This window comes from Vitis vinifera, chromosome 10, assembly GCF_030704535.1.
Source record: "Vitis vinifera cultivar Pinot Noir 40024 chromosome 10, ASM3070453v1".
NCBI lineage: Eukaryota > Viridiplantae > Streptophyta > Magnoliopsida > Vitales > Vitaceae > Vitis > Vitis vinifera.
The window spans coordinates 17,070,798-17,084,078 of NC_081814.1; the positions used below are offsets into that span (position 1 = coordinate 17,070,798).

A 13,281-nucleotide genomic window follows, 5' to 3' on the forward strand; every position below is an offset into this window, starting at 1 on the left:
TGTCATTAAATGCATCATCTTTGAGTTATGGTGTCACGTTAAATATATTACCTTTAATTTATGGTGTCACATCATTGTAAATGATTATGGAAGATATGGTTGTTTTTTGTTGATTAGTTTGTAGATTTTTGTAATGCTTATTAATAAATAAGACTAACCTGTGTAAATTGTCCATAAATATAATAATCATATTACATTTAACTTATATTTTCATAATGCTTATGAATTAATTTGTAACATATTACATCATCCAATAATATTTGTATATCAAATGTTCACAAAATGATAGTACATCAAACACATCAAACCCACCAAAACTAAAAAAGAAAAGTGAATACACATTAAAACATGATTTAGAAATGTTAAGCTTCCTAACATTCATGTATACTTGCATTTCATATGCATAAAACCGGCTAACCATAAAATGACACAAGAGTTGCATCCAAAAACCCAAAATTCTCAATTCCAAATAAAGTAACATTTATGTCCTATAATGTATGACATAAGAGTCATATCTAAAAACCTAAATCTTGTTGCCTCTTTCTCCTTTCTTTTTATTCTTCATATTGTCCTCCCAAGAGTGTATACCTGCATTTCATAGTTTAATGAGTTTTAGAGTTCTTATTGAAAATAAAAATGTGATGTTATAAACAATAAACAAATCTAAGTACTAATGTTTTCTTTTTCTTTTTCCTTTTTCTCATTTTGGTATAAAAATAGTTCGTAAAGAATAAGTAATGTTATACAATATCAATGGAAAATTCAATCATATAACAACTAAGGGACTTACCATGAATGATTACGATACATCAATATGATTCATGATTAGTTATAACACAAAAGTAATCTATTTTTCTCTAATTTCATCAAATTCTACTTGAGAATATGTTTTATTTGTCATCAAACTGAAATCAAATGAGAATAACATTAATATCACAATAATTGAAAGTATGAAATTATGTACAATTCATTAAACGAGTAAAACCTTTGATGCAATAACTGTAAAATCAACAATTATTTCTTTAATGAATCTCATAACAAAGTAGTCATATTTGAACTCAGTATTATTTTTTTACTATTAAATTATTTTTAAACAAAATAACAATTATTAATATATTGGTTCATTTTTAAATACTTTCATAAGAATATATTTTAACTACAAGTTATTTTAATTTATCAAAAGATTTTTAGGAAATGAACTATTATCCATTTATTATTTTCTTATTTTTCAAAAAATATTTTCAGTCATTTCATACACGTTTTCAACTACTAAAATTATTGTTTTGTTAGAATAAACAAAGAAGCATACACTTCTCCTCCACTCACTAAGTCAACTATTACAATCACCATGATATTTTATTCACCTACCAATATCTCATTCCATTTAGATAACTCTCTCAACAAAATCATTTCTACAATACTTTTTACTCTCCTATGATATTGAATATTTTATTCCATTTAGGTGACTCTCAACACAAAGAAAAGTAGGAATGTCTTCTTAAGTTAATTAAACAAAGACTTTTTTTTTTACTTTACAATATGTATAAAAAAAAACAATTATTTATTACAAGGAATGTGGTAGAAAGGCCATTTCATTTTTAAAGAATTTTTTTAGAATTTCTTAAACATTTACAAAAAATAGAATCTAACAATTTTATTTCTACAAAAATTGATCAATTCAAAAAAGAAAGAAGAATGTTATTTTTTAAGAAAAGTTAATAAACCACTTTATTCTTGAATTATCTAAACAAAACTTACTAAAAAATATTTTATCCCAAATTTATTTTCAAAACTTTCTTATTGAAAACTATCTCATATATAAATTATTTTATTATATAGAGAAATTCTTATTTTATTCTTTTTTTAGAGAAAAATTCACTTGTTTATTAAATATCAAAGAAGTCTATTTTTATGTCTATTATATATATATATATATATATATATATATATATATATATATATATATATATATAAATTCTCTTATTTTCATACAAGAAATTTCCATTTATGCCTAAAATACTTTTAGAAAAATCATTGCCAACAAAATTTTATTTTTAAAATTATTTTCAATATTCTTATTTAAAACAATTATCATTGGATTATTTTCAAAAAGGACAGTCCTAAAAAAATTAACCATTTATAACCCAATTTAAACTCAAAAATTATCCCCAATATTATTTTATATTCCTAAATTATTTTCAAACAAAATAACAATTATTAATATTTTGATTCCTTCTTAAATACTTTCACAAAAATATATTTTAACCACATTATTTTAATTTATCAAAATATTTTTAGGAAATGAGTTATTTTCCATTTATTACTATCCTATTTTTCAAAACATATTTTCAGGCATTTCATTCACATTTTAAAATTTCAAATACTAAAATTATTGTTTTTATAAAACAACAAAGCATTTAAATTTCAACTACTAAAATTATTGTTTTTATAGAATAAACAAAGCAACATACACTTATCTTCCATTTACTAATTCAACTATTACAATCACCCCAATATTTTGTTCACCTACCAATAATTCATTCCATGTAGGTGACTCTAAAAAAAAAGTCATATTTATAACACCCTTTACGACTCTGATACCCAATATTCTATTCTATTTAGGTGACTTAATACAAAGAAAGTGGGAATGTTTTCTTAGGTTAACCGAAGAAAACCCTAAATAACTTAAGTGCTTTTGGATTAATTGAGTATCATCTTGTAGTAGATGTCAATCTCTATTGTTAGACTTCACCAAAAAGCTCCTAGCACGGTGGAAAAAAGTATCAAATATAGTCAAGTCTTCAATAAAATACTATTTCATGCGAAAAATTACTACAAACTAGTATATCTCTCATTCTCAATTAGACAAAATTTTTAAAAATAATTCATTTTTCTTGTTTTCATTTGTTTTGGGGCTTATTAGCAATGAAACAAAAAATATGTTAGAATGTTAAACCTAGTTTTTACTTCCCTAGAACTCGATAAAAAACACCATTTACAAAACCCACATCATAGATATACTAAATCAAGAGATATAAAAGAATTATACTAACAAAGTTTTTTGCATTAATAAAAAAAATGAAGATGGTAGATAAGAGATTTTGACTTACCCGAGATTTTACGAAGCAAAGAATATCAATTATGGGTGTGCCGACCATGGGTGTGAGAAGAAGGAGAAGAAAACGATGGTTAGGGTTAAGCAATAAGATCTTTTATATTAGTTAATGTATATATGGAAACAATGGACTTTTCATAAATTGTTCCTACTCACTATTTTTAAAAAGGGCCCATTAAGTTATAAAATTTAAAACTTTTTATTTCATATGGTGTCACTTCCAAAAAATGACACCGTAAATCTGAAATTAGTATCATCTAACTATCCTAATTGAAGATTTTTTTATATGATGTGTCACCTTTATAAATTTTAAGTTCAATGGTGTCATTATTTTAAATGCGACACCATAAATAGTGACATCATATATTATTTTTGTAGTAGTGATAGCCCAACCTGACCCTTCCGAGTTATGGCACTAATTAGGCCACAAACGTAATTAAGCAGCATCTTTTTATTGTCATAAGAAATATTTACCTTCTCGTATATTCTTTCAGATTAAATCTCTTACAACTGTTCTAACATTAAAATCCTGTAGTTGTTTAATGATGGAGAATGCTTCCAACACTCTCTCTAGCAGCTTAGTCTATATGCATTTTATCACTGTACTCTCTAGAACTAAAAATACAAACTCCTGATAGTAAGGAACATTTTAAGAAGATAACTGAATTTAATGCTCATTCCTTTGAGGCTTTGTAGTCCAAGAGTGGTTCCTCACCTAGTTCCCTAAGACTAAATGGTTTGGAAATCGTAGGCAGAAAGCCATTACATAAGCTAAATTTGAATGACTACTTAGATAACAAGAACTCAAGTACCCAAGTGAGGACATAACTTGGCAACATTGAAACTAGGGAGCAATCCATATTAACGCTAGAGATATCCATAGAAGTCCTTGAAGATATGCTAAGCTAATCAAGAAAATGTGAAGGCTCTCTTGAACTTTGTTTTGCGAACTAACATGGGTGTCTAGGGCAACTAAGACTTAGGTGGTTTTTGTTGTTTTTACTTAAATCTAAATAGAACTAAATTTAATTCAACTTTAAATACAAAATAATATTAATTATTAAGTTGTTTGTTTTTGTTATTATTTTATTTTTTGTTAAGTGTTAAGTGTTAAGTATTAATAGAGTGAATCTTGTTATTATGTTTTGATTATTTCAAAAAGTTATTTTTAATGTTCAATAAAAAGTTAAATATTTTGATTTTTTCTATTCAGTCAAAAAAATTAAAAAATAATTACCAAATAAAAAGAAAAGTTAAAAGCAAATCATGTAAAGTTTAAAAATAAATTACATTTTGCATTAAGTTAAAAGAACAAACATCATTTTAATTTGATAGTGGGAAAAGGGACTCTCAAAAGAGACCTTGAAGCTAACTCATCCATTGATCGAGTTCTACTTCCCTATGAGTTATGCTAGCTAGTTACTATGATATAGCTTAGTTTATGTTCTTATCTATATTTTTTGCTTTGGGTTGATGAGGGACTAGGAACAAATTTTTGGGACGGTGATAAGGAGTCATAATCAATACTTTAATGGGTTTAAAGAACACATGTTAGTGTGTTTGGGGTGATTAGAACTCATCCACTAGTTAAGTATGTTGTTAGAACCTTAGAATTTTATTTTATTTTGTTATTTGATTTCAAGTTGAAAATGAATCTCACCTATGGATAACACCTAGAGGGAGGTTGAATAGGTGTTTTAAAAAACAAGTTGAGATGCTACCCACAAATTCTAAATATTAGTCTTTGAATTTTCAATTGTTTTGTCTTTCTTTTCCAATCCTACCAACAATCAAGTTAAGCACACAAGCAATACGGATGCACCAACACTCTCCCAACAAAATAGTCAATGTAATTCACATGGAAATGAGTCAACATTCCCCAACTAAGATATATAAAACATTTCATCAGCTCAAGTTCATATTTTCACATGTCTATTAATATTAAAACCAAAACAAAAATATTTCATTCTCTTTCAAAACTTAAATAATCAAATTTAAGCTCATGACCTCAATCTTTCAACAAAATAAATCAATGGAACATTGACAAGCGAATAAAAAACTAATCAAAAGAAGAGATAGGAATGAAGAAACAATGACATTAAAACTTTAAAGCGGAAAATCTCCCAAGAGATAAAAAAAACCGCAAGTCTCAAGCAATCAAAACATCTAGTATGAAGAAAATTAAATGAGTATGAATTTACCTAACCTAAGCCTTTAATCCTCTCTTGGACCACTTGCCTAGAATCTTCAAACTTCAACTAACCACTTTCCTTTTTTGGAACATACTTGTAGTCCACACTAATCAATGGATTTTTATCGTTTATCACATCAAAATAAAATTTTTAACCTAATTCAACTTAAGATAGCTTTTACCTTATCAAAAATGGTTTTTAGTAAAAGTTACAATAGTATAGCGGTTTTAGGTATCATATACTAGGATTAATCCCGATAATTAAGGCTTGAATGGGAAGTAAGAGATGAGTGTGATCATGATAAAATAAGAAAATGACAATCAGTTCAAATCAAGAAAAAAAAATTCAATCTAAATTGTGAAAATTCTTAAAGAAGATTAATATGAAAGAAAAAATTCCTTCAGTTAGGATTCTCTATAAAACAATCTTTATATAGTGAATAGGGATTGAGATCTATTCTTTATTAGGTGAGATAGAAAATATAAATTTTCATCTAAACTAATTTTTTTATTTACCTTTTAGTCTAGACCTAATTTAATTTCTCTTCAAATTAGGCAATGTAATTCAAAAGATCAATTCCATTCATATATTCAACTCATCTAAAATCCATCTTTCAATGATTCATACAATGCAACTATTCAATCTTATTAAATTTAAATTTAATAATTTAATGAATCTACCTAGTTTGCATTGTAATAGTCATTCAAGATAATTTCAAGACAAAAATCCACAAAATTCAATTAATCAATCAATTGGATCAAAATACCTTGACAATTCAAGCTCCAATTTCTTAAATCATCATAGATCTCACTTCTAAATCCTCCTTCCTCTAAGAAAAATAAGATTTAGCTACTCATGTTTGAAGATTTGACCTCTCAATACATGTTTGGCTAGTGAGAAAATTAGAGAAAATAAAAGAAAGTTGTATTTTATCATAAAATCTTCATTACAAAATAACTAGAATTGATTAAAAGATAAAAAAGCCCTAAATGAAAAATCTCCAACTCCTATTTATACCTCCATGGTCAAATGGACACGTGGCAACATCCTAAAGAGTATCTAGAACCTTTCTTTAAAATCAAATGTTACAATTTGAGTTACAATCAAATCTCACATGAGAACTTCCTATGTCACATGGGTGTGTGAATTGATAAGAATTGTGCCAAATAGCTTCCAAAAATTTGCATAATGCATCTTTCTAGTCATGTTGGCATGGGCATGCAAACTTGGCCTTCTCCATGCAAACTTGGCCTTTTCCATGTGAAAATTTCATTAAAAAACATAAGACCATGAAAGATAACCTCATCTCCCACGTAAAAATGCCCTTTTTGAACTTATTTGGCATGGCTATGTGAACTTCATATAACATGCCAAATTCAACCACAAACTTAGCTTCCTTTATGCAAGAATTTCATGCCATAATCAATTACACATTTGTATTCTTATCAAGACAAATTTTCATTCCAACAATTCATCTTCTTTTGAATGGCTCCCTTTTCAAACACCCTCATTTCCCTCTTTTCACAAAAATGCTATTCCATATCCTCTTGTCAATTTCACTTCAATTTATCATTAAAAATCATTTTACAACTCAAAAGATTTTCTAATAAAATTGCAAGAGTATCCACATGCTGACTGAGTGAAAAGGACATGATTATTGTCCAAAAGATGTAATATATATTGTATTTTATCATCCAAATTATGTATTTTTTGAATAGTAATTACACACCAAGCTTGATCTTAATCTCTTCTTGAATCCACATAAGAAGAAATTTGGGTTTTACCCCAAAATGATGAGTATGAGGGTAATCAATCCCTTTTGAAAGAAATTTTCAAACCAAACCCCCCCAAAATTGGTAAGGAACTTGAAGCTTAAAGAGGGTTCCCTTTGCTCTCACAATGGCCTTCTACTCATATGAAAAGAAGACTTAAATTTTAGGGTTTTAAAACCTATGAAAGGATCGGTAATCATTTGGAAAAAAACTAAAAAAATCACCAATGCGACTGAAGTCTGACCAATTAGAAACTACTAAAAAATCCTGGTACAGTAGAAACTGTTACCCTTTAGTTTGATTGATCAAAAATCAAACTGAATGATTTAATTACAATATTTTACACTCTTAAACTTCAATTACATTTTCTAATAAAGGAGAAAGTTTAAAACATGGTTGACCAATGTTTTCTATCATCCAACACCTCAAAATGACTTACTATCTCCTCTAGAAATCTTCAATCATGAACAATATGGAAAAGGTAAGTCCAGGGGAGGATTTGAAGTGATTAAGCTATGAGAAACGTAATAGAAATTTTGACTCGGAATTGTCAACATATAAATATGCTTACACAAATAATTTAGAGCAATTTTAGGCATATTTCTAGCGGATAAGGTGCCATGAAGTTATGTGGAAAGTTTGAGGGAGACTTTGCAAAATAGAAGAAAGTAAACAAGGTAGCAAAAGAAAAGGAAGTGCTCTATGCAACGGAGAAATGAGACAAAATGAAGCTTTGCACATGCCACTGATTACCCAAGCCATCCACTTAGCACACAACCCTATGTACAAAGTTCTAGGCATAGCACCTATGTGCAACACTTCAATATATTTCCAATCAAACACCAAAGAAGAAAATCTCAAATACATCATTTTATGAATATATATAAAAAAAAATTATTTAAATTTTGATAAAAAAAAATATCAATGAGATGAAAATGGATCAAAACTTACAAAAAAATAAAAAATTTTCCAAAAAAATGATAAAAATTCCCTTATTGAATAGATTTATACCTTTATTTAAATTAGTGGCATTGTCAAGCCTAAAAAAAATTAAATATTGAAATAAAAGTTTATTTCATTGAAAACATATTATGTTTCAATATTTAAAAATTAAAATACATTATATTATGGAATAATTATATATATATATATATATATGTGTGTGTGTGTGTGTAAGTATGTATGTATGTATGTATATATAAACCTTTAAAAATTATAACTTTGGCTTTAATTTCAAATTCCAAATAAATAAAAAAATAGAAAATTATCCCAAATTGCCTAAAAGTCTTCTCAAGACTTGAGTAGAGTTGAAGAAATCTCATCTTTAATTGCATTTGGGCCTCACATCAAAATAAGTTTTCAACCAACTTTGGAAAAGACTTTATTTATTTATTTTTTTTCTTTTCAATATTAAAAAGATCAATGATATTGATTTGGTTCATTTTTTTTCAAAAAACTAATCAAATTGTACGTCATCAAACTAGTACTCTTTAAGATATATTATATAAAATATGAGTGATTTTAATGGTTGCTAATGATCATTTAATTGTAGGTGTGAGATATTTTTGCATTATTCCTTCTCAATTTACACATTTAGACTAATGTTTTTAAGATATATTATATAAAATGAAAAACCAAAGTCAAATAGTGTAACCTAGTGGAGGGTGAATGGATGTAATTAAAAAATTAAAATTATAATAAAAATTTATATGTTATACCCAATTTTTCCCTATAAGAAGTTAGGGATAATCAACTCAATCCAAGATAGGCAATATAAGCAAGATGATAAAGGTATGCAATGAGCCACAAAGATTTTGTCTAGGATTGCTAATCTAAATCTACTATATGAGATCAAGTTACATAGATTTACCTAGCTGATTTACCTTCAAAACTTACTCTTTAGTACCTACAACTTAATCCATGTTTGCGACGTAGCAATCTCCAATTGCTTCAATGAATACTCTTCAACCTCGCTGAAGGGATGTAGGTCTTCAACCTTAGATTCATGAATGAATCCTTAGAATGAGAGATCGGGAATGGTGTGGCTCGTTAGGCTTTCTCTTCACCGAATCTCTCTTAGTATGTTGAAATATCTCATGTGTATGTACCCTAAAAGGGTTATAATGAGGTATTTAGAGACAAATATACTGAAGAGGTTTGGTATCATAAAGTTTCCAAATTGAATTTGCATGAAATTCTAAAAAAAATATTCTCCCAAAACTCGATAGAATAGGCATGAGCACTTGAGCATGCTTAACCACCGTTTGAACACCTTGGGAGCTTGAGCGGTGTTAAGCACTTGAGCGTTTCTGATTGCTCGAGCATTTTCTCCATTTTTCCTTTTTTAAAATAAAATACATTTTAATACCAAAGAAAAAAAAAATTGTTCTTCTCTATACCTTATAGGAGCTTAACTTACCATAAGTCAAACCTGTGACTTTCCCATTGGACAAACAATTACCCTTAATCTTCAATAGAAAGTAAGTCACTATTTAAAAAGATTTCTAAGGCTACAATTAACTTGGAACAAAATTGCCAACAACAATCAAGACTCAATGTCCTAATATAAAATATTTGAGTGATTTTAATGGTTGTTATTGATCATTAAATTCTAAGTCTAAGATATTTATGTACTATCCCTTTCATATTATTTTTTGAATATCAAACTAATATTTTTTAAGATATATTGTAAAAAAAATATTTGAGTGATGATTTTAATGATTTTGTAGGTGTATGACATTCGTGTACTATCCCTTCACAATTATTTTTAGAATTCAACATTTTTACACATTTAGACTAATGTTTTTAAGATATATTATATAAAATATTTGAGTGATTTTAATGGTTGTTATTGATCATTGAATTCTAGGTCTGAGATATTTATGTATTATCCCTTCATAATTATTTTTTGCATCCGAATTTTTTTCACATTTAGACTAATATTTTAAAAATATTTGAGTGATTTTAATGGCTACTATTAATCATTGATTTCTAGGTCTAAGATATTTATGCACTATCCCTTCACAATTATTTTTTGAATACGACGTTTTTACACATTTAGACTTATATTTTTAAGATACATGATATAAAATATACGAGTGAATTTAATTGTTGTTATTGATCATTAAATTCTAGGTATGAGATACTTATGTTCTATCTCTTTGCAATTATTTTTTTAATATGATTTTGCACCTTCAAACTAATATTTTTAAAGATATATTATAAAAAATATTTGAGTGATGATTATAATGGCTATTGTAGGTTTGTGATATTTATGTACTATCCTTGTACAATTATTTTTTGAATATGATGTTTTTACACATTTAAACTAATGTTTTTAAGATATATTATATAAATATTTGAGTGATTTTAATGGTTGTTATTAATTATTTAATCCTAAGTGTGAGATATTTATGTACTATCCCTTTACAATTATTTTTTAAAACCGGTGTTTTTATACATTTAAACTAATATTTTCACGATATGTTATACAAAATATTTGAGTGATTTTAATGGCTACTTATGATCATTGAATTGTAGCTGTGGGAGTACTATCCCTCAAAAACTATCTTTTGAATTGAGTGCAAATATTTTTAGCACATGTTTGAGAATGGATTCATTCCAATTCAAGATAAAATAATGACCTTCGGAAGATATTTTTTCATATATTCAACAATTGGTCCTTACTATCAATCACCTTTCTTATCATCCAACTATGAAAGTTTGCAAACTCACCATCATTATATACCAAAAATGAATGAATAATGCAATATTATTTAAATATACCTTTCTTATCATTCAACTAAACAACCTTTAATCGTTATAATATGTAATATGGGTTGGGCTAGACCATATAGTACTTTTTTTATCCCTAAAAAATATATCATCAAATAGATGTTGTCATGTACACAGTTTTATATCTTATTTTTTATATCCTAATTCCATTTATTTGTAATTTTATATTTTAATCTCCTTTATTTTTATCATACATTGTCTAATGGCTTAGATTTATTCAGATTTTTTATTTAATAGGTTCCATTATGGTACCTTAGTATTAAAAGAAAAAAAAAAACAAAGAAAAAAAACCTCCGAGACTACAATGACTTAGATTTAACAGTTGCCCAGAGAATTAAATTGAAGGCATTTTTTCTAAGAAACTGTAACATCTCTACATAGTATTTCAGATATTTAGGTAATTTGGATATTAATAATTTTTTTTTAAAAAAAAAAGAGAGAGAGAAAGAAAATAAGTAAGATATTTTTGGAATGTTGAATTAATGAGATAAATTGATTAAAGAAAATTAAAAACACAAGTAGCCAAGTTGTTAACTGGACAGTGGGATTTGTTGAAATCTCCAGAGTGTTTGGCCTTGGAACAAGGCCCCAGGAGGAGCCTGCATGCAGAAACGAGGGAAGAGATTAAATTAATAAAAAGGGCTATGGGTGTTATTTGGATGCAGTGAGGAAAAAGCAAGGGAAATAGGAAATTAATAATGAGACAGGAAAATAATAAAGTATTAATGAAATCTTGGGTTGTGGGCCAGCAGGAAACTTGTGGCTAATATGATGTGTTAGGATGTTAGGAAGTGAAAATAACTACTACTACTACTACTAGCTTCTTAGAAGTGAGTTTGTGAATAAAACAGTTTTACAAGAACTTTCTAATTTTAGATAATTAAACAATAATAATTATTGTTTTTATTAATTATGCTTATGTTAAGAGTTGATTATAGGTCTTTTGAAAATTTGATTAATTTCTTCAAGGTAAAAGTTAATAATGCATTATTTATTTTTATCTATTTTTAAAGTATAAAAATGTTTGAATTTATTAAAGTGGATCAAGTAATTTTTTTTTTAGATATATTATAATTTGTTGCTCAATTATAAAATAAATTGAGAATATTTTATGATTTGTGTGGCATTATGCCAGTGAATTTTAATTTTTAATTTATTGTCATAATTTTGAAATTCCTAGTTCTTAGTAGCCTTGATAAAGAAGGGATAAGTAGTCGATAGTGATTATCCTTGATGGGGCAGTGATACAGTGTAATCTTAATCACTATTGGTGTTATTAGCTTTGGATACCATTTGTACACTAGAAAGAGTGTACAAATTGAGGCTAGCTGCCTAATTCAAATTCCACTATTTTGATTTAGTATTATCATTAGTGGAGCATATTAAAATGTTAAAATGTTTGTTTACGAAGATCTTTTAAATATGACTTGTATGAGAAGTGCATTATGCTATTTTAAATATGACCCAAAGCCAACATCTTAACCGAAAAGCTGACCTTCAAGGCCGCCTTGCATGGAAACTACCTCTAATTGTAAACATGCATGGGCTCGTTATATTTTCACAATTATTTGTTAAAAGTGGGTGCATATTTTCCTCATAAGATTTAGAGATGTCAATTGTTTTGCGCATTTTGAGAGTGACGAAAAAAAAAATCATAAATTAAAGATTAATTGGCCATCACCATCAATCACCTCTCATGAGTAATACCATGCATCAGGCATGAGCCTCATGTTCATCCATAAGAAGTTAGCAGCCACAATGACTTAAAGTGTGTTTAATAGATTCTAGGAAGTGTTTCTAACATCTGTAACATTTGAAAATTTTCATTCTTCAAATATTAAAAATGTTAAAAATACTTCCTATAATCACTGTCAAACGCACTCTTATTTTTTAAAGTTGTCTGCATGCTTAAATTGAAAGCATCTCTAGCAAGAAATTAACCCATCACATTTTATCTTCACAGCTACTTTCTCTTTTTGCTCATGGACGTCCTCTTCTCTTTCTATACATGCTGTACAAGATAGGAAAGAGATCCAAAGGCAACATCTCTGCACAAAAGCTGCCCCTAGAGCCATGGAAACTACCTCTAATTGGAAACATGCATCAGCTGATTGATGGCTCACTTCCTCACCGCTCCCTAAGTCGCCTAACCAAGCAATACGAGTCTCTCATGAGCCTACAACTTGGTGAAGTTTCCACACTCATTATTTCATCACCAGAGATGGCCAAACAAGTCATGAAAACTCATGACATCAATTTTGCTCAACGACCTCCTCTTTTTGTGGACATGAGTTGTATAATCCGTTACAGGTATAACTAAAGGGATCAGATTGGGCGTAACTAAAGGGATCAGATTAGTCAACTTTCCTTAGACATTTTTTCTAGACAAATTAAGATCGTAAATGGG

At 27.8% G+C, this 13,281-nt stretch overlaps 1 long non-coding RNA gene across 1 annotated transcript; it reads right to left on the reverse strand.

Moving 5' to 3' along the window:
* Window positions 1–436: 436 nt before the first annotated feature.
* On the reverse strand, window positions 437–3,484 carry LOC132254505 (uncharacterized). Its single transcript, XR_009466806.1, has 2 exons — window positions 3,111–3,484; window positions 437–588 (listed from the first exon to the last, which is right to left on the reverse strand). It is a non-coding gene; the product is annotated as an uncharacterized LOC132254505 (long non-coding RNA).
* Window positions 3,485–13,281: the final 9,797 nt, after the last annotated feature.